The following is a 23,294-nucleotide window of genomic DNA, read 5'->3' as shown; positions in this document are numbered from 1 at the left end:
TGAGTTCAGAGGAAAAGACATACGCAGTATGAAGGTAGGTTCAGCAAAGCGAGGTCCGCTTACTAGATAGCAAGAAGATACAATAGGGAACTTCACGGTCAGCTGAAAACCCTATTAAAATACCATCCCGAAATTACTTTAAGACTCATGTGTCAACTCATGACACCGGAGTGGCAATTTCGGCCCACAAGAGCTTCCAGCTACAGAAAAATAACATAGCTGTGAACTGGAACAAAAATGCAAAACAAACTTAGGACTAAGAGTCCAACTTAGCTGATAGTAGTCTAGGAGCAGGAACATGCAACAGAAAGGCTCTGGTTACATTGATGGCCGGCACTAGAATAACTGAGCAGCAAGGCTAAATAGGATACACCCATATCCTGATGGAAACAGGTGAACAGAGAAAGTGAAGCACACAAGTCCAGTACCACCAGTGACCACCGGGGGAGCCCAAAAACCAAATTCACAACAGTACCCCCCCCTCAAGGAGGGGGCACCGAACCCTCACAAGAACCACCAGGGCGATCAGGATGAGCCCTATGAAAGGCACGGACCAAATCAGAGGCATGAACATCAGAGGCTGTCACCCAAGAATTATCCTCTTGACCGTAGCCCTTCCACTTGACCAGATACTGAAGTTTCCGTCTGGAAACACGGGAGTCCAAGATCTTCTCCACAACGTACTCCAATTCACCCTCAACCAACACCGGAGCGGGAGGCTCAACGGAAGGCACAACCGGTACCTCATACCTGCGCAATAATGACCGATGGAAGACATTATGGATAGAAAAAGATGCTGGGAGGTCCAATCGAAAGGACACGGGGTTAAGAATCTCCAAAATCTTATACGGGCCGATGAACCGAGGCTTAAACTTAGGAGAAGAAACCCTCATAGGGACAAAACGAGAAGACAACCACACCAAGTCCCCAACACGAAGACGAGGACCAACACGACGACGGCGGTTAGCAAAATGCCGAGTCTTCTCCTGGGACAACTCCAAATTGTCCACCACCTGTCCCCAAATCCGATGCAACCTATCCACCACAGTATCCACTCCAGGACAATCCGAAGACTCCACCTGACCGGAAGAAAAACGAGGATGAAACCCCGAATTGCAAAAGAAAGGAGAAACCAAAGTGGCAGAACTAGCCCGATTATTGAGGGCAAACTCCGCCAACGGCAAAAAGGCAACCCAGTCATCCTGATCCGCAGACACAAAACACCTCAAATAAGTCTCCAAGGTCTGATTAGCTCGCTCAGTCTGGCCATTAGTCTGAGGATGGAACGCAGACGAAAAAGACAAATCAATGCCCATCCTAGCACAGAACGCCCGCCAAAATCTAGACACGAACTGGGTCCCCCTGTCAGAAACGATATTCTCCGGAATACCATGCAAGCGAACCACATTTTGAAAAAACAGAGGAACCAACTCGGATGAGGAAGGCAACTTAGGCAAGGGCACCAAATGGACCATCTTTGAAAAACGGTCACACACCACCCAGATGACAGACATTTTCTGAGAAACAGGGAGATCAGAAATAAAATCCATAGAGATGTGAGTCCAAGGCCTCTTCGGAATAGGCAAAGATAACAACAATCCGCTGGCCCGAGAACAACAAGGTTTGGCCCGAGCACAAACATCACAAGACTGCACAAAAACTCGTACATCTCGAGACAGGGAAGGCCACCAGAAGGACCTAGCCACCAAATCCCTGGTACCAAAGATCCCGGGATGACCTGCCAACACAGAAGAATGAACCTCCGAGATGACTCTACTGGTCCAATCATCAGGAACAAACAGTCTACCAGGCGGGCAACGATCAGGTCTATCCGCCTGAAACTCCTGCAAAGCCCGTCGCAGGTCTGGGGAAACAGCAGATAATATCACCCCATCCTTAAGGATACCTGTAGGTTCAGAATCACCAGGGGAATCAGGCTCAAAACTCCTAGAAAGGGCATCCGCCTTCACATTTTTAGAACCTGGTAAGTATGAGACCACAAAATTAAACCGAGAGAAAAACAACGACCAGCGCGCCTGTCTAGGATTCAGGCGCCTGGCAGACTCAAGATAAATCAAATTCTTGTGATCGGTCAATACCACCACCTGATGTCTAGCCCCCTCAAGCCAATGATGCCACTCCTCAAAAGCCCACTTCATAGCCAAAAGCTCCCGATTACCAATATCATAATTTTGCTCGGCGGGCGAAAATTTTCGTGAAAAGAACGCAGAAGGTCTCATCACGGAGCAGTCGGAACTTTTCTGCGACAAGACCGCCCCAGCTCCGATCTCGGAAGCATCGACCTCAAGCTGAAAAGGAAGAGTAACATCAGGCTGACGCAACACAGGGGCGGAAGAAAAGCGGCGCTTAAGCTCCCGAAAGGCCTCCACAGCAGCAGGGGACCAATCAGCAACATCAGCACCCTTTTTGGTCAAATCAGTCAAAGGTTTAGCAACATCAGAAAAACCAGTTATAAATCGACGATAAAAATTAGCAAAGCCCAAAAATTTCTGAAGGCTCTTAAGAGAAGAAGGCTGCGTCCAATCACAAATAGCCCGAACCTTGACAGGATCCATCTCAATGGAAGAGGGGGAAAAAATGTACCCCAAAAAAGAAATCTTTTGAACCCCAAAAATACACTTAGAACCCTTCACACACAAGGAATTAGCCCGCAAAACCTGAAAAACCCTCCTGACCTGTTGGACATGAGAATCCCAGTCATCCGAAAAAATCAAAATATCATCCAGATACACGATCATAAATTTATCCAAATATTCAGGAAAATGTCATGCATAAAGGACTGAAAGACTGAAGGGGCATTTGAAAGACCAAAAGGCATTACTAAATACTCAAAATGGCCCTCGGGCGTATTAAATGCGGTTTTCCACTCATCCCCCTGCTTAATTCGCACCAAATTATACGCCCCACGGAGATCAATCTTAGAGAACCACTTAGCCCCCTTTATTCGAGCAAACAAATCAGTCAGCAGTGGCAGAGGATAATGATATTTGACTGTAATTTTATTCAAGAGTCGATAATCAATACACGGCCTCAAAGAGCCATCTTTTTTAGATACAAAGAAAAAACCGGCTCCTAAGGGAGATGAAGAAGGACGAATATGTCCCTTTTCCAGGGACTCCTTAATATATTCTCGCATAGCAGCATGTTCAGGTACAGATAGATTAAATAAACGACCCTTTGGAAATTTACTGCCCGGAATCAGATCTATGGTACAATCGCAATCTCTGTGAGGAGGTAGTGAACCAAGCTTAGGCTCCTCAAAAACATCACGATAATCAGACAAAAATTCCGGAATCTCAGAGGGAATAGATGACGAAATGGAAACCAAAGGTACGTCCCCATGAGCCCCCTGACATCCCCAGCTTAACACAGACATAGCTTTCCAGTCAAGGACTGGGTTATGAGATTGTAACCATGGTAATCCGAGCACCAAAACGTCATGTAGATTGTACAACACAAGGAAGCGAATCATCTCCTGATGGTCTGGATTCATACGCATAGTCACTTGTGTCCAGTATTGTAGTTTATTACTAGCCAATGGTGTAGAGTCAATACCCTTCAGAGGTATAGGAACTTCCAGAGGCTCTAGATCAAACCCACAGCGCCTGGCAAAGGACCAATCCATTAGACTCAAAGCGGCGCCAGAGTCGACATAGGCATCCGCGGTAATTGACGATAATGAACAAATCAAGGTCACAGACAGAATAAACTTAGACTGTAAAGTGCCAATTGAAATAGACTTATCAACCTTTTTTGTACGTTTAGAGCATGCTGATATAACATGAGTTGAATCACCACAATAGAAGCACAACCCATTTTTTCGCCTAAAATTCTGCCGTTCGCTTCTGGACAGAATTCTATCACATTGCATATTTTCTGGAGCCTTCTCAGAAGACACCGCCAAATGGTGCACAGGTTTGCGCTCCCGCAAACGCCGATCAATCTGAATAGCCATTGTCATGGACTCATTCAGACCTGTAGGTGCAGGGAACCCCACCATAACATCTTTAATGGCATCAGAGAGACCCTCTATGAAATTCGCCGCCAGGGCGCACTCATTCCACTGAGTAAGCACAGACCATTTACGAAATTTTTGGCAGTATATTTCAGCTTCATCTTGCCCTTGAGATAGGGCCATCAAGGCTTTTTCAGCCTGAATCTCTAAATTAGGTTCCTCATAAAGCAACCCCAAAGCCAGAAAAAACGCATCCACATTGAGCAACGCAGGATCCCCGGGTGCCAATGCAAATGCCCAGTTTTGAGGGTCACCCCGCAGCAAGGAAATTACTATCTTAACCTGCTGTGCGGGATCTCCAGCGGAGCGAGATCTCAGGGAAAGAAATAATTTACAATTATTTTTGAAATTCAGGAAACGAGATCTATCCCCGGAGAAAAATTCTGGTATAGGAATTCTAGGTTCAGATATAGGAGCATGAATAACAAAATCCTGTAAATTTTGAACCTTCGTAGCAAGATTATTCAAACCTGTAACCAAACTCTGAGGATCCATTTTAATCAGGTGAGATCAGAGCCATTCAAGGATTAGAAGGAGAGAGAGAGACAAAGGCTGCAATTAGAGCAAAAATGCAACTGAGTCAACTAAAAAGCAAACTCAGAAGGAAAAAAAAAAAAAAATCTGCAGACTTCTTTTTCTCTCCTTTCTTCTGCCAACGGTTTTAACCCTTGGCCGGCCATACTGTCATGGTTCCCAATGGCAAGGGAACGTTAGAGAACTTAAACAACAGACTAGCTCTTGGGTGATGGAATCTCGAGCTGACCGTGAGCTAAACCTACCACACAACTAGCAGTGGCCGGGTGGCGTACCTACGTTTTATCCCTAGACGCCTAGCGCCAGCCGGAGGACTAACTAACCCTAATAGAGGAAAAGACAGACCTGGCTTACCTCTAGGGAAATTCCCCCAAAAAGGAGACAGAAGCCCCCCACATATATTGACGGTGAGTTCAGAGGAAAAGACATACGCAGTATGAAGGTAGGTTCAGCAAAGCGAGGTCCGCTTACTAGATAGCAAGAAGATACAATAGGGAACTTCACGGTCAGCTGAAAACCCTATTAAAATACCATCCCGAAATTACTTTAAGACTCATGTGTCAACTCATGACACCGGAGTGGCAATTTCGGCCCACAAGAGCTTCCAGCTACAGAAAAATAACATAGCTGTGAACTGGAACAAAAATGCAAAACAAACTTAGGACTAAGAGTCCAACTTAGCTGATAGTAGTCTAGGAGCAGGAACATGCAACAGAAAGGCTCTGGTTACATTGATGGCCGGCACTAGAATAACTGAGCAGCAAGGCTAAATAGGATACACCCATATCCTGATGGAAACAGGTGAACAGAGAAAGTGAAGCACACAAGTCCAGTACCACCAGTGACCACCGGGGGAGCCCAAAAACCAAATTCACAACAGTACCCCCCCCTCAAGGAGGGGGCACCGAACCCTCACAAGAACCACCAGGGCGATCAGGATGAGCCCTATGAAAGGCACGGACCAAATCAGAGGCATGAACATCAGAGGCTGTCACCCAAGAATTATCCTCTTGACCGTAGCCCTTCCACTTGACCAGATACTGAAGTTTCCGTCTGGAAACACGGGAGTCCAAGATCTTCTCCACAACGTACTCCAATTCACCCTCAACCAACACCGGAGCGGGAGGCTCAACGGAAGGCACAACCGGTACCTCATACCTGCGCAATAATGACCGATGGAAGACATTATGGATAGAAAAAGATGCTGGGAGGTCCAATCGAAAGGACACGGGGTTAAGAATCTCCAAAATCTTATACGGGCCGATGAACCGAGGCTTAAACTTAGGAGAAGAAACCCTCATAGGGACAAAACGAGAAGACAACCACACCAAGTCCCCAACACGAAGACGAGGACCAACACGACGACGGCGGTTAGCAAAATGCCGAGTCTTCTCCTGGGACAACTCCAAATTGTCCACCACCTGTCCCCAAATCCGATGCAACCTATCCACCACAGTATCCACTCCAGGACAATCCGAAGACTCCACCTGACCGGAAGAAAAACGAGGATGAAACCCCGAATTGCAAAAGAAAGGAGAAACCAAAGTGGCAGAACTAGCCCGATTATTGAGGGCAAACTCCGCCAACGGCAAAAAGGCAACCCAGTCATCCTGATCCGCAGACACAAAACACCTCAAATAAGTCTCCAAGGTCTGATTAGCTCGCTCAGTCTGGCCATTAGTCTGAGGATGGAACGCAGACGAAAAAGACAAATCAATGCCCATCCTAGCACAGAACGCCCGCCAAAATCTAGACACGAACTGGGTCCCCCTGTCAGAAACGATATTCTCCGGAATACCATGCAAGCGAACCACATTTTGAAAAAACAGAGGAACCAACTCGGATGAGGAAGGCAACTTAGGCAAGGGCACCAAATGGACCATCTTTGAAAAACGGTCACACACCACCCAGATGACAGACATTTTCTGAGAAACAGGGAGATCAGAAATAAAATCCATAGAGATGTGAGTCCAAGGCCTCTTCGGAATAGGCAAAGATAACAACAATCCGCTGGCCCGAGAACAACAAGGTTTGGCCCGAGCACAAACATCACAAGACTGCACAAAAACTCGTACATCTCGAGACAGGGAAGGCCACCAGAAGGACCTAGCCACCAAATCCCTGGTACCAAAGATCCCGGGATGACCTGCCAACACAGAAGAATGAACCTCCGAGATGACTCTACTGGTCCAATCATCAGGAACAAACAGTCTACCAGGCGGGCAACGATCAGGTCTATCCGCCTGAAACTCCTGCAAAGCCCGTCGCAGGTCTGGGGAAACAGCAGATAATATCACCCCATCCTTAAGGATACCTGTAGGTTCAGAATCACCAGGGGAATCAGGCTCAAAACTCCTAGAAAGGGCATCCGCCTTCACATTTTTAGAACCTGGTAAGTATGAGACCACAAAATTAAACCGAGAGAAAAACAACGACCAGCGCGCCTGTCTAGGATTCAGGCGCCTGGCAGACTCAAGATAAATCAAATTCTTGTGATCGGTCAATACCACCACCTGATGTCTAGCCCCCTCAAGCCAATGATGCCACTCCTCAAAAGCCCACTTCATAGCCAAAAGCTCCCGATTACCAATATCATAATTTTGCTCGGCGGGCGAAAATTTTCGTGAAAAGAACGCACAAGGTCTCATCATGGAGCAGTCGGAACTTTTCTGCGACAAGACCGCCCCAGCTCCGATCTCGGAAGCATCGACCTCAAGCTGAAAAGGAAGAGTAACATCAGGCTGACGCAACACAGGGGCGGAAGAAAAGCGGCGCTTAAGCTCCCGAAAGGCCTCCACAGCAGCAGGGGACCAATCAGCAACATCAGCACCCTTTTTGGTCAAATCAGTCAAAGGTTTAGCAACATCAGAAAAACCAGTTATAAATCGACGATAAAAATTAGCAAAGCCCAAAAATTTCTGAAGGCTCTTAAGAGAAGAAGGCTGCGTCCAATCACAAATAGCCCGAACCTTGACAGGATCCATCTCAATGGAAGAGGGGGAAAAAATGTACCCCAAAAAAGAAATCTTTTGAACCCCAAAAATACACTTAGAACCCTTCACACACAAGGAATTAGCCCGCAAAACCTGAAAAACCCTCCTGACCTGTTGGACATGAGAATCCCAGTCATCCGAAAAAATCAAAATATCATCCAGATACACGATCATAAATTTATCCAAATATTCAGGAAAATGTCATGCATAAAGGACTGAAAGACTGAAGGGGCATTTGAAAGACCAAAAGGCATTACTAAATACTCAAAATGGCCCTCGGGCGTATTAAATGCGGTTTTCCACTCATCCCCCTGCTTAATTCGCACCAAATTATACGCCCCACGGAGATCAATCTTAGAGAACCACTTAGCCCCCTTTATTCGAGCAAACAAATCAGTCAGCAGTGGCAGAGGATAATGATATTTGACTGTAATTTTATTCAAGAGTCGATAATCAATACACGGCCTCAAAGAGCCATCTTTTTTAGATACAAAGAAAAAACCGGCTCCTAAGGGAGATGAAGAAGGACGAATATGTCCCTTTTCCAGGGACTCCTTAATATATTCTCGCATAGCAGCATGTTCAGGTACAGATAGATTAAATAAACGACCCTTTGGAAATTTACTGCCCGGAATCAGATCTATGGTACAATCGCAATCTCTGTGAGGAGGTAGTGAACCAAGCTTAGGCTCCTCAAAAACATCACGATAATCAGACAAAAATTCCGGAATCTCAGAGGGAATAGATGACGAAATGGAAACCAAAGGTACGTCCCCATGAGCCCCCTGACATCCCCAGCTTAACACAGACATAGCTTTCCAGTCAAGGACTGGGTTATGAGATTGTAACCATGGTAATCCGAGCACCAAAACGTCATGTAGATTGTACAACACAAGGAAGCGAATCATCTCCTGATGGTCTGGATTCATACGCATAGTCACTTGTGTCCAGTATTGTAGTTTATTACTAGCCAATGGTGTAGAGTCAATACCCTTCAGAGGTATAGGAACTTCCAGAGGCTCTAGATCAAACCCACAGCGCCTGGCAAAGGACCAATCCATTAGACTCAAAGCGGCGCCAGAGTCGACATAGGCATCCGCGGTAATTGACGATAATGAACAAATCAAGGTCACAGACAGAATAAACTTAGACTGTAAAGTGCCAATTGAAATAGACTTATCAACCTTTTTTGTACGTTTAGAGCATGCTGATATAACATGAGTTGAATCACCACAATAGAAGCACAACCCATTTTTTCGCCTAAAATTCTGCCGTTCGCTTCTGGACAGAATTCTATCACATTGCATATTTTCTGGAGCCTTCTCAGAAGACACCGCCAAATGGTGCACAGGTTTGCGCTCCCGCAAACGCCGATCAATCTGAATAGCCATTGTCATGGACTCATTCAGACCTGTAGGTGCAGGGAACCCCACCATAACATCTTTAATGGCATCAGAGAGACCCTCTATGAAATTCGCCGCCAGGGCGCACTCATTCCACTGAGTAAGCACAGACCATTTACGAAATTTTTGGCAGTATATTTCAGCTTCATCTTGCCCTTGAGATAGGGCCATCAAGGCTTTTTCAGCCTGAATCTCTAAATTAGGTTCCTCATAAAGCAACCCCAAAGCCAGAAAAAACGCATCCACATTGAGCAACGCAGGATCCCCGGGTGCCAATGCAAATGCCCAGTTTTGAGGGTCACCCCGCAGCAAGGAAATTACTATCTTAACCTGCTGTGCGGGATCTCCAGCGGAGCGAGATCTCAGGGAAAGAAATAATTTACAATTATTTTTGAAATTCAGGAAACGAGATCTATCCCCGGAGAAAAATTCTGGTATAGGAATTCTAGGTTCAGATATAGGAGCATGAATAACAAAATCCTGTAAATTTTGAACCTTCGTAGCAAGATTATTCAAACCTGTAACCAAACTCTGAGGATCCATTTTAATCAGGTGAGATCAGAGCCATTCAAGGATTAGAAGGAGAGAGAGAGACAAAGGCTGCAATTAGAGCAAAAATGCAACTGAGTCAACTAAAAAGCAAACTCAGAAGGAAAAAAAAAAAAAAATCTGCAGACTTCTTTTTCTCTCCTTTCTTCTGCCAACGGTTTTAACCCTTGGCCGGCCATACTGTCATGGTTCCCAATGGCAAGGGAACGTTAGAGAACTTAAACAACAGACTAGCTCTTGGGTGATGGAATCTCGAGCTGACCGTGAGCTAAACCTACCACACAACTAGCAGTGGCCGGGTGGCGTACCTACGTTTTATCCCTAGACGCCTAGCGCCAGCCGGAGGACTAACTAACCCTAATAGAGGAAAAGACAGACCTGGCTTACCTCTAGGGAAATTCCCCCAAAAAGGAGACAGAAGCCCCCCACATATATTGACGGTGAGTTCAGAGGAAAAGACATACGCAGTATGAAGGTAGGTTCAGCAAAGCGAGGTCCGCTTACTAGATAGCAAGAAGATACAATAGGGAACTTCACGGTCAGCTGAAAACCCTATTAAAATACCATCCCGAAATTACTTTAAGACTCATGTGTCAACTCATGACACCGGAGTGGCAATTTCGGCCCACAAGAGCTTCCAGCTACAGAAAAATAACATAGCTGTGAACTGGAACAAAAATGCAAAACAAACTTAGGACTAAGAGTCCAACTTAGCTGATAGTAGTCTAGGAGCAGGAACATGCAACAGAAAGGCTCTGGTTACATTGATGGCCGGCACTAGAATAACTGAGCAGCAAGGCTAAATAGGATACACCCATATCCTGATGGAAACAGGTGAACAGAGAAAGTGAAGCACACAAGTCCAGTACCACCAGTGACCACCGGGGGAGCCCAAAAACCAAATTCACAACAGTACCCCCCCCTCAAGGAGGGGGCACCGAACCCTCACAAGAACCACCAGGGCGATCAGGATGAGCCCTATGAAAGGCACGGACCAAATCAGAGGCATGAACATCAGAGGCTGTCACCCAAGAATTATCCTCTTGACCGTAGCCCTTCCACTTGACCAGATACTGAAGTTTCCGTCTGGAAACACGGGAGTCCAAGATCTTCTCCACAACGTACTCCAATTCACCCTCAACCAACACCGGAGCGGGAGGCTCAACGGAAGGCACAACCGGTACCTCATACCTGCGCAATAATGACCGATGGAAGACATTATGGATAGAAAAAGATGCTGGGAGGTCCAATCGAAAGGACACGGGGTTAAGAATCTCCAAAATCTTATACGGGCCGATGAACCGAGGCTTAAACTTAGGAGAAGAAACCCTCATAGGGACAAAACGAGAAGACAACCACACCAAGTCCCCAACACGAAGACGAGGACCAACACGACGACGGCGGTTAGCAAAATGCCGAGTCTTCTCCTGGGACAACTCCAAATTGTCCACCACCTGTCCCCAAATCCGATGCAACCTATCCACCACAGTATCCACTCCAGGACAATCCGAAGACTCCACCTGACCGGAAGAAAAACGAGGATGAAACCCCGAATTGCAAAAGAAAGGAGAAACCAAAGTGGCAGAACTAGCCCGATTATTGAGGGCAAACTCCGCCAACGGCAAAAAGGCAACCCAGTCATCCTGATCCGCAGACACAAAACACCTCAAATAAGTCTCCAAGGTCTGATTAGCTCGCTCAGTCTGGCCATTAGTCTGAGGATGGAACGCAGACGAAAAAGACAAATCAATGCCCATCCTAGCACAGAACGCCCGCCAAAATCTAGACACGAACTGGGTCCCCCTGTCAGAAACGATATTCTCCGGAATACCATGCAAGCGAACCACATTTTGAAAAAACAGAGGAACCAACTCGGATGAGGAAGGCAACTTAGGCAAGGGCACCAAATGGACCATCTTTGAAAAACGGTCACACACCACCCAGATGACAGACATTTTCTGAGAAACAGGGAGATCAGAAATAAAATCCATAGAGATGTGAGTCCAAGGCCTCTTCGGAATAGGCAAAGATAACAACAATCCGCTGGCCCGAGAACAACAAGGTTTGGCCCGAGCACAAACATCACAAGACTGCACAAAAACTCGTACATCTCGAGACAGGGAAGGCCACCAGAAGGACCTAGCCACCAAATCCCTGGTACCAAAGATCCCGGGATGACCTGCCAACACAGAAGAATGAACCTCCGAGATGACTCTACTGGTCCAATCATCAGGAACAAACAGTCTACCAGGCGGGCAACGATCAGGTCTATCCGCCTGAAACTCCTGCAAAGCCCGTCGCAGGTCTGGGGAAACAGCAGATAATATCACCCCATCCTTAAGGATACCTGTAGGTTCAGAATCACCAGGGGAATCAGGCTCAAAACTCCTAGAAAGGGCATCCGCCTTCACATTTTTAGAACCTGGTAAGTATGAGACCACAAAATTAAACCGAGAGAAAAACAACGACCAGCGCGCCTGTCTAGGATTCAGGCGCCTGGCAGACTCAAGATAAATCAAATTCTTGTGATCGGTCAATACCACCACCTGATGTCTAGCCCCCTCAAGCCAATGATGCCACTCCTCAAAAGCCCACTTCATAGCCAAAAGCTCCCGATTACCAATATCATAATTTTGCTCGGCGGGCGAAAATTTTCGTGAAAAGAACGCACAAGGTCTCATCATGGAGCAGTCGGAACTTTTCTGCGACAAGACCGCCCCAGCTCCGATCTCGGAAGCATCGACCTCAAGCTGAAAAGGAAGAGTAACATCAGGCTGACGCAACACAGGGGCGGAAGAAAAGCGGCGCTTAAGCTCCCGAAAGGCCTCCACAGCAGCAGGGGACCAATCAGCAACATCAGCACCCTTTTTGGTCAAATCAGTCAAAGGTTTAGCAACATCAGAAAAACCAGTTATAAATCGACGATAAAAATTAGCAAAGCCCAAAAATTTCTGAAGGCTCTTAAGAGAAGAAGGCTGCGTCCAATCACAAATAGCCCGAACCTTGACAGGATCCATCTCAATGGAAGAGGGGGAAAAAATGTACCCCAAAAAAGAAATCTTTTGAACCCCAAAAATACACTTAGAACCCTTCACACACAAGGAATTAGCCCGCAAAACCTGAAAAACCCTCCTGACCTGTTGGACATGAGAATCCCAGTCATCCGAAAAAATCAAAATATCATCCAGATACACGATCATAAATTTATCCAAATATTCAGGAAAATGTCATGCATAAAGGACTGAAAGACTGAAGGGGCATTTGAAAGACCAAAAGGCATTACTAAATACTCAAAATGGCCCTCGGGCGTATTAAATGCGGTTTTCCACTCATCCCCCTGCTTAATTCGCACCAAATTATACGCCCCACGGAGATCAATCTTAGAGAACCACTTAGCCCCCTTTATTCGAGCAAACAAATCAGTCAGCAGTGGCAGAGGATAATGATATTTGACTGTAATTTTATTCAAGAGTCGATAATCAATACACGGCCTCAAAGAGCCATCTTTTTTAGATACAAAGAAAAAACCGGCTCCTAAGGGAGATGAAGAAGGACGAATATGTCCCTTTTCCAGGGACTCCTTAATATATTCTCGCATAGCAGCATGTTCAGGTACAGATAGATTAAATAAACGACCCTTTGGAAATTTACTGCCCGGAATCAGATCTATGGTACAATCGCAATCTCTGTGAGGAGGTAGTGAACCAAGCTTAGGCTCCTCAAAAACATCACGATAATCAGACAAAAATTCCGGAATCTCAGAGGGAATAGATGACGAAATGGAAACCAAAGGTACGTCCCCATGAGCCCCCTGACATCCCCAGCTTAACACAGACATAGCTTTCCAGTCAAGGACTGGGTTATGAGATTGTAACCATGGTAATCCGAGCACCAAAACGTCATGTAGATTGTACAACACAAGGAAGCGAATCATCTCCTGATGGTCTGGATTCATACGCATAGTCACTTGTGTCCAGTATTGTAGTTTATTACTAGCCAATGGTGTAGAGTCAATACCCTTCAGAGGTATAGGAACTTCCAGAGGCTCTAGATCAAACCCACAGCGCCTGGCAAAGGACCAATCCATTAGACTCAAAGCGGCGCCAGAGTCGACATAGGCATCCGCGGTAATTGACGATAATGAACAAATCAAGGTCACAGACAGAATAAACTTAGACTGTAAAGTGCCAATTGAAATAGACTTATCAACCTTTTTTGTACGTTTAGAGCATGCTGATATAACATGAGTTGAATCACCACAATAGAAGCACAACCCATTTTTTCGCCTAAAATTCTGCCGTTCGCTTCTGGACAGAATTCTATCACATTGCATATTTTCTGGAGCCTTCTCAGAAGACACCGCCAAATGGTGCACAGGTTTGCGCTCCCGCAAACGCCGATCAATCTGAATAGCCATTGTCATGGACTCATTCAGACCTGTAGGTGCAGGGAACCCCACCATAACATCTTTAATGGCATCAGAGAGACCCTCTATGAAATTCGCCGCCAGGGCGCACTCATTCCACTGAGTAAGCACAGACCATTTACGAAATTTTTGGCAGTATATTTCAGCTTCATCTTGCCCTTGAGATAGGGCCATCAAGGCTTTTTCAGCCTGAATCTCTAAATTAGGTTCCTCATAAAGCAACCCCAAAGCCAGAAAAAACGCATCCACATTGAGCAACGCAGGATCCCCGGGTGCCAATGCAAATGCCCAGTTTTGAGGGTCACCCCGCAGCAAGGAAATTACTATCTTAACCTGCTGTGCGGGATCTCCAGCGGAGCGAGATCTCAGGGAAAGAAATAATTTACAATTATTTTTGAAATTCAGGAAACGAGATCTATCCCCGGAGAAAAATTCTGGTATAGGAATTCTAGGTTCAGATATAGGAGCATGAATAACAAAATCCTGTAAATTTTGAACCTTCGTAGCAAGATTATTCAAACCTGTAACCAAACTCTGAGGATCCATTTTAATCAGGTGAGATCAGAGCCATTCAAGGATTAGAAGGAGAGAGAGAGACAAAGGCTGCAATTAGAGCAAAAATGCAACTGAGTCAACTAAAAAGCAAACTCAGAAGGAAAAAAAAAAAAAAATCTGCAGACTTCTTTTTCTCTCCTTTCTTCTGCCAACGGTTTTAACCCTTGGCCGGCCATACTGTCATGGTTCCCAATGGCAAGGGAACGTTAGAGAACTTAAACAACAGACTAGCTCTTGGGTGATGGAATCTCGAGCTGACCGTGAGCTAAACCTACCACACAACTAGCAGTGGCCGGGTGGCGTACCTACGTTTTATCCCTAGACGCCTAGCGCCAGCCGGAGGACTAACTAACCCTAATAGAGGAAAAGACAGACCTGGCTTACCTCTAGGGAAATTCCCCCAAAAAGGAGACAGAAGCCCCCCACATATATTGACGGTGAGTTCAGAGGAAAAGACATACGCAGTATGAAGGTAGGTTCAGCAAAGCGAGGTCCGCTTACTAGATAGCAAGAAGATACAATAGGGAACTTCACGGTCAGCTGAAAACCCTATTAAAATACCATCCCGAAATTACTTTAAGACTCATGTGTCAACTCATGACACCGGAGTGGCAATTTCGGCCCACAAGAGCTTCCAGCTACAGAAAAATAACATAGCTGTGAACTGGAACAAAAATGCAAAACAAACTTAGGACTAAGAGTCCAACTTAGCTGATAGTAGTCTAGGAGCAGGAACATGCAACAGAAAGGCTCTGGTTACATTGATGGCCGGCACTAGAATAACTGAGCAGCAAGGCTAAATAGGATACACCCATATCCTGATGGAAACAGGTGAACAGAGAAAGTGAAGCACACAAGTCCAGTACCACCAGTGACCACCGGGGGAGCCCAAAAACCAAATTCACAACAGTACCCCCCCCTCAAGGAGGGGGCACCGAACCCTCACAAGAACCACCAGGGCGATCAGGATGAGCCCTATGAAAGGCACGGACCAAATCAGAGGCATGAACATCAGAGGCTGTCACCCAAGAATTATCCTCTTGACCGTAGCCCTTCCACTTGACCAGATACTGAAGTTTCCGTCTGGAAACACGGGAGTCCAAGATCTTCTCCACAACGTACTCCAATTCACCCTCAACCAACACCGGAGCGGGAGGCTCAACGGAAGGCACAACCGGTACCTCATACCTGCGCAATAATGACCGATGGAAGACATTATGGATAGAAAAAGATGCTGGGAGGTCCAATCGAAAGGACACGGGGTTAAGAATCTCCAAAATCTTATACGGGCCGATGAACCGAGGCTTAAACTTAGGAGAAGAAACCCTCATAGGGACAAAACGAGAAGACAACCACACCAAGTCCCCAACACGAAGACGAGGACCAACACGACGACGGCGGTTAGCAAAATGCCGAGTCTTCTCCTGGGACAACTCCAAATTGTCCACCACCTGTCCCCAAATCCGATGCAACCTATCCACCACAGTATCCACTCCAGGACAATCCGAAGACTCCACCTGACCGGAAGAAAAACGAGGATGAAACCCCGAATTGCAAAAGAAAGGAGAAACCAAAGTGGCAGAACTAGCCCGATTATTGAGGGCAAACTCCGCCAACGGCAAAAAGGCAACCCAGTCATCCTGATCCGCAGACACAAAACACCTCAAATAAGTCTCCAAGGTCTGATTAGCTCGCTCAGTCTGGCCATTAGTCTGAGGATGGAACGCAGACGAAAAAGACAAATCAATGCCCATCCTAGCACAGAACGCCCGCCAAAATCTAGACACGAACTGGGTCCCCCTGTCAGAAACGATATTCTCCGGAATACCATGCAAGCGAACCACATTTTGAAAAAACAGAGGAACCAACTCGGATGAGGAAGGCAACTTAGGCAAGGGCACCAAATGGACCATCTTTGAAAAACGGTCACACACCACCCAGATGACAGACATTTTCTGAGAAACAGGGAGATCAGAAATAAAATCCATAGAGATGTGAGTCCAAGGCCTCTTCGGAATAGGCAAAGATAACAACAATCCGCTGGCCCGAGAACAACAAGGTTTGGCCCGAGCACAAACATCACAAGACTGCACAAAAACTCGTACATCTCGAGACAGGGAAGGCCACCAGAAGGACCTAGCCACCAAATCCCTGGTACCAAAGATCCCGGGATGACCTGCCAACACAGAAGAATGAACCTCCGAGATGACTCTACTGGTCCAATCATCAGGAACAAACAGTCTACCAGGCGGGCAACGATCAGGTCTATCCGCCTGAAACTCCTGCAAAGCCCGTCGCAGGTCTGGGGAAACAGCAGATAATATCACCCCATCCTTAAGGATACCTGTAGGTTCAGAATCACCAGGGGAATCAGGCTCAAAACTCCTAGAAAGGGCATCCGCCTTCACATTTTTAGAACCTGGTAAGTATGAGACCACAAAATTAAACCGAGAGAAAAACAACGACCAGCGCGCCTGTCTAGGATTCAGGCGCCTGGCAGACTCAAGATAAATCAAATTCTTGTGATCGGTCAATACCACCACCTGATGTCTAGCCCCCTCAAGCCAATGATGCCACTCCTCAAAAGCCCACTTCATAGCCAAAAGCTCCCGATTACCAATATCATAATTTTGCTCGGCGGGCGAAAATTTTCGTGAAAAGAACGCACAAGGTCTCATCATGGAGCAGTCGGAACTTTTCTGCGACAAGACCGCCCCAGCTCCGATCTCGGAAGCATCGACCTCAAGCTGAAAAGGAAGAGTAACATCAGGCTGACGCAACACAGGGGCGGAAGAAAAGCGGCGCTTAAGCTCCCGAAAGGCCTCCACAGCAGCAGGGGACCAATCAGCAACATCAGCACCCTTTTTGGTCAAATCAGTCAAAGGTTTAGCAACATCAGAAAAACCAGTTATAAATCGACGATAAAAATTAGCAAAGCCCAAAAATTTCTGAAGGCTCTTAAGAGAAGAAGGCTGCGTCCAATCACAAATAGCCCGAACCTTGACAGGATCCATCTCAATGGAAGAGGGGGAAAAAATGTACCCCAAAAAAGAAATCTTTTGAACCCCAAAAATACACTTAGAACCCTTCACACACAAGGAATTAGCCCGCAAAACCTGAAAAACCCTCCTGACCTGTTGGACATGAGAATCCCAGTCATCCGAAAAAATCAAAATATCATCCAGATACACGATCATAAATTTATCCAAATATTCAGGAAAATGTCATGCATAAAGGACTGAAAGACTGAAGGGGCATTTGAAAGACCAAAAGGCATTACTAAATACTCAAAATGGCCCTCGGGCGTATTAAATGCGGTTTTCCACTCATCCCCCTGCTTAATTCGCACCAAATTATACGCCCCACGGAGATCAATCTTAGAGAACCACTTAGCCCCCTTTATTCGAGCAAACAAATCAGTCAGCAGTGGCAGAGGATAATGATATTTAACTGTAATTTTATTCAAGAGTCGATAATCAATACACGGCCTCAAAGAGCCATCTTTTTTAGATACAAAGAAAAAACCGGCTCCTAAGGGAGATGAAGAAGGACGAATATGTCCCTTTTCCAGGGACTCCTTAATATATTCTCGCATAGCAGCATGTTCAGGTACAGATAGATTAAATAAACGACCCTTTGGAAATTTACTGCCCGGAATCAGATCTATGGTACAATCGCAATCTCTGTGAGGAGGTAGTGAACCAAGCTTAGGCTCCTCAAAAACATCACGATAATCAGACAAAAATTCCGGAATCTCAGAGGGAATAGATGACGAAATGGAAACCAAAGGTACGTCCCCATGAGCCCCCTGACATCCCCAGCTTAACACAGACATAGCTTTCCAGTCAAGGACTGGGTTATGAGATTGTAACCATGGTAATCCGAGCACCAAAACGTCATGTAGATTGTACAACACAAGGAAGCGAATCATCTCCTGATGGTCTGGATTCATACGCATAGTCACTTGTGTCCAGTATTGTAGTTTATTACTAGCCAATGGTGTAGAGTCAATACCCTTCAGAGGTATAGGAACTTCCAGAGGCTCTAGATCAAACCCACAGCGCCTGGCAAAGGACCAATCCATTAGACTCAAAGCGGCGCCAGAGTCGACATAGGCATCCGCGGTAATTGACGATAATGAACAAATCAAGGTCACAGACAGAATAAACTTAGACTGTAAAGTGCCAATTGAAATAGACTTATCAACCTTTTTTGTACGTTTAGAGCATGCTGATATAACATGAGTTGAATCACCACAATAGAAGCACAACCCATTTTTTCGCCTAAAATTCTGCCGTTCGCTTCTGGACAGAATTCTATCACATTGCATATTTTCTGGAGCCTTCTCAGAAGACACCGCCAAATGGTGCACAGGTTTGCGCTCCCGCAAACGCCGATCAATCTGAATAGCCATTGTCATGGACTCATTCAGACCTGTAGGTGCAGGGAACCCCACCATAACATCTTTAATGGCATCAGAGAGACCCTCTATGAAATTCGCCGCCAGGGCGCACTCATTCCACTGAGTAAGCACAGACCATTTACGAAATTTTTGGCAGTATATTTCAGCTTCATCTTGCCCTTGAGATAGGGCCATCAAGGCTTTTTCAGCCTGAATCTCTAAATTAGGTTCCTCATAAAGCAACCCCAAAGCCAGAAAAAACGCATCCACATTGAGCAACGCAGGATCCCCGGGTGCCAATGCAAATGCCCAGTTTTGAGGGTCACCCCGCAGCAAGGAAATTACTATCTTAACCTGCTGTGCGGGATCTCCAGCGGAGCGAGATCTCAGGGAAAGAAATAATTTACAATTATTTTTGAAATTCAGGAAACGAGATCTATCCCCGGAGAAAAATTCTGGTATAGGAATTCTAGGTTCAGATATAGGAGCATGAATAACAAAATCCTGTAAATTTTGAACCTTCGTAGCAAGATTATTCAAACCTGTAACCAAACTCTGAGGATCCATTTTAATCAGGTGAGATCAGAGCCATTCAAGGATTAGAAGGAGAGAGAGAGACAAAGGCTGCAATTAGAGCAAAAATGCAACTGAGTCAACTAAAAAGCAAACTCAGAAGGAAAAAAAAAAAAAAATCTGCAGACTTCTTTTTCTCTCCTTTCTTCTGCCAACGGTTTTAACCCTTGGCCGGCCATACTGTCATGGTTCCCAATGGCAAGGGAACGTTAGAGAACTTAAACAACAGACTAGCTCTTGGGTGATGGAATCTCGAGCTGACCGTGAGCTAAACCTACCACACAACTAGCAGTGGCCGGGTGGCGTACCTACGTTTTATCCCTAGACGCCTAGCGCCAGCCGGAGGACTAACTAACCCTAATAGAGGAAAAGACAGACCTGGCTTACCTCTAGGGAAATTCCCCCAAAAAGGAGACAGAAGCCCCCCACATATATTGACGGTGAGTTCAGAGGAAAAGACATACGCAGTATGAAGGTAGGTTCAGCAAAGCGAGGTCCGCTTACTAGATAGCAAGAAGATACAATAGGGAACTTCACGGTCAGCTGAAAACCCTATTAAAATACCATCCCGAAATTACTTTAAGACTCATGTGTCAACTCATGACACCGGAGTGGCAATTTCGGCCCACAAGAGCTTCCAGCTACAGAAAAATAACATAACTGTGAACTGGAACAAAAATGCAAAACAAACTTAGGACTAAGAGTCCAACTTAGCTGATAGTAGTCTAGGAGCAGGAACATGCAACAGAAAGGCTCTGGTTACATTGATGGCCGGCACTAGAATAACTGAGCAGCAAGGCTAAATAGGATACACCCATATCCTGATGGAAACAGGTGAACAGAGAAAGTGAAGCACACAAGTCCAGTACCACCAGTGACCACCGGGGGAGCCCAAAAACCAAATTCACAACAGGCTGTGCTGTATACTACTGTGTGGGCAGTGCTGTATACTACTGTGTGGGCAGTGCTGTATACTACTGTGTGGGCAGTGCTGTATACTACTGCGTGGGCTTGTCAGGACTCTGAACATTTTTTACCTTTTGTGCATTACTGCCCTTTTCCAAGATGGCGTCTTTGGTCTCATGTGCACTGTGTCTTCCTGCTATAAAACTCCACCCCAGCCTTCAGTCTGTGCTAGAGTACTCTGCCTTGCATCCAGCTCCTGACCTCTGGTGACACCCTGGCTATACACCTGCTCCTGTGAACCTGTGGGGTTATCCTGCTACTCTGCTCTGAGTTCCTGCTGCATACACAAGTTTCCAGTAATCCTCCTTCATCTGCTGTTCGTGTTTACTTCCATCTGCATTTGCTGGACATGTAAGCTGTTTCTGCTTTGCAATAACCTGAGACTATTAACCAGGCCTCCCTGGTTGAGCTAAGATATGATTTGAACTGCCTAATAAGCATATCTATCTGTGCCTGGACTAAGACAAGGATTTATTCGTGTCAAGTATCCTCAAGAATAATTGTGCTTCATAGACTTTCTGCTTGATTGCATTTTCCTCTGAAGTTTCCTATAGAATGCTAAGCTGCGTTTATTATTTGCACCAAGTGTTGTGGACTTGAGTTTCTCTCTGCACCTGTTTGAATCACCGTGTGATAGTAAGACTTGTGAGAACAGACTTTACCACATAAAAAACGCAGGAGACTCTAGCCTAAAAAAAAAAAAGGAGACTGCTGGAACAATGACTGCGGAAAGCAAATTAGAGCAGGTGTTTTCCATAATTAGATCACTGCAGAAAGATGTGGAAGGTCTGAAAAAGAAGTTTGGAAGCTTTGAACACAATCAAAAAGTGTTTGGACAAACTTTGCAGGACTTGAGCAACCGCATGGCAGCCCAGGAAAACAAACTTGCTGGCATAGAGTCCCAGTATGGATGGGCTTTTCAGGGCATAAGCACGCAAATAGCTGCACAAGTGACTTTACCCTCTGGGCAACCACCACCAGCTGACCCATCTAAGTTGCCCCCATTCAGATTTAATGGTGATCGCGACAAATTTTGTGGCTTTGTGAATCAATGTATGCTATATTTTGATGTGCATGCTGACCGTTTTCCTACTGATAGATCCAAAGTATTGTGTGTAATAATGCTACTGACCTCACAAGCGCTCGCCTGGGCGAATCCGATGATTGAGTCTCGTGAGCTACGGTTAAATGACTTGGATGATTTCTTGGCCGCTATGGCATTAATGTTTGATGATCCTAATCGCTGTGCAACCGCTGAATCTGCTTTGTTGTCTTTATGCCAGGCTAAACGTTCTGTTATTGAGTATGCCACTGAATTCAGGAGATTGGCGGTAGATACCAATTTGGACAGTTATGCACAATTGCCTATTTTTAAAAGGGGTCTGTCTAGTATTGTAAAAGATGAACTAACCGCTCTGAGTCACAAGAGCTAGAGACATTTATACAGCATTGTGTGCGCATAGACATTCGCCTTACTGAGCGTAGGCAGGAGAAATTTGCTGCATATAACTGTGTTTCTAACTTTTCCCTTCCTTCCAAAGAGCCTGCAGGTAAAACCTCTCGGGAGGTGGAGGAGGTGCCCATGCAAATTGATTGCGTTCAGAGGCGCGAGATCAATGAACACCGGGAGCATCGCCTTCGTGAAAGTCTATGTTTCTACTGCGGCCAGTCTGACCACTTCTTGATCAATTGTCCTAAGTGTCCTAGACGGCCTAACAAGGTGCTAGCAGCAATAGGGGAGTATAACAACTGTGATGATGAATCTGACATCTCTGAATGTAGCCTGCCTTTAAACGCTGTATTCCATTCACTTTCTATGACTTCACCGCCCAAAGAGCTGAAGGAAAAGAACTCTCACTGTTCTCTCCCTATTAAGATCCTGTGTTCAGGACAGTGGATTTCCAGTTCAGCTATGATTTGACTCTGGTGCAGGTGGCAATTTAATGGATATCGCATTAGCCAAGGAACATGGTATTAAAATTCAAAAAGAGCCTCTCCAATTACCATGGACACAGTGGATGGGTCACCTTTAATCTCTGGGCCTGTGGATCAGGAGACCGTACCCCTTGAAATTTTGTTGGAGCCTAATCATCAGGAGCAACTTTCTTTCTTGCTAATTTCTCCTCATTTTCCTGTGATTTTAGGCATTCCTTGGTTGCGTTCTCAGAACCCAATTATCAACTGGGAGACCAAGGAGATTATCTTTCCAACAAGGAGCAACTCTGCTTTAACAGAAGCTGTCCCTGTGTCCACGGCTACGGAACCACATGTACAGGTATTTTCTTTACCTCCAGCATATAAAGAGTTCTCTGACATCTGTGACAAGAAGAATGCAGATCAGCTTCCTCCACACAGGCATTATGACTGTCCCATTGAGCTGCTTCCCGGGGCTTATAATTTGGTGCGTATTCGTCCAGGGTTTGAGTGGAAGACAGCATTCAGATGCCGGTATGGACACTTTGAATCTCTTATGATACCCTTCGGGCTTTGTAACGCCCCTGCAACATTTCAACACCTTGCTAATGACATTTTCAGAGATTTGTTGGACCAGTTTGTAGTGATCTATTTTGACGATATACTAATCTTTTCTGACTCTCTACAGGAACATGAAGAACATGTCAAAACTGTTTTAAGATGACTGAAAGAGAACCATCTGTATATTAAGCCGGAGAAATGCGAGTTCCATCGTTCTGAGATACAGTTCTTAGGTTATATCATCTCTCCCCAGGGGCTGAACATGGAATCAGCTAAGATTCAGGCTATCCTTGACTGGCCTGTACCCAATAACGTTAAGGAGGTCCAACGTTTTATTGGTTTTGCAAATTTCTACAGACACTTCATTCGAAATTTTTCTGAT

General features: G+C 45.7%; 1 protein-coding gene across 1 annotated transcript in view; it reads right to left on the bottom strand.

Annotated features, from left to right (window-relative positions):
* Positions 1-23,294, bottom strand: part of LOC143788829 (uncharacterized) — a 150,307-nt gene that overhangs the window by 56,789 nt on the left and 70,224 nt on the right. The gene's annotated exons all lie outside the window — the stretch shown is intronic.

The sequence above is a fragment of the Ranitomeya variabilis genome, chromosome 8 (assembly GCF_051348905.1).
Source record: "Ranitomeya variabilis isolate aRanVar5 chromosome 8, aRanVar5.hap1, whole genome shotgun sequence".
NCBI lineage: Eukaryota > Metazoa > Chordata > Amphibia > Anura > Dendrobatidae > Ranitomeya > Ranitomeya variabilis.
The sequence above is the reverse complement of the archived record's forward strand: the minus strand, read 5'-3'. Positions and strand labels throughout refer to the sequence as shown.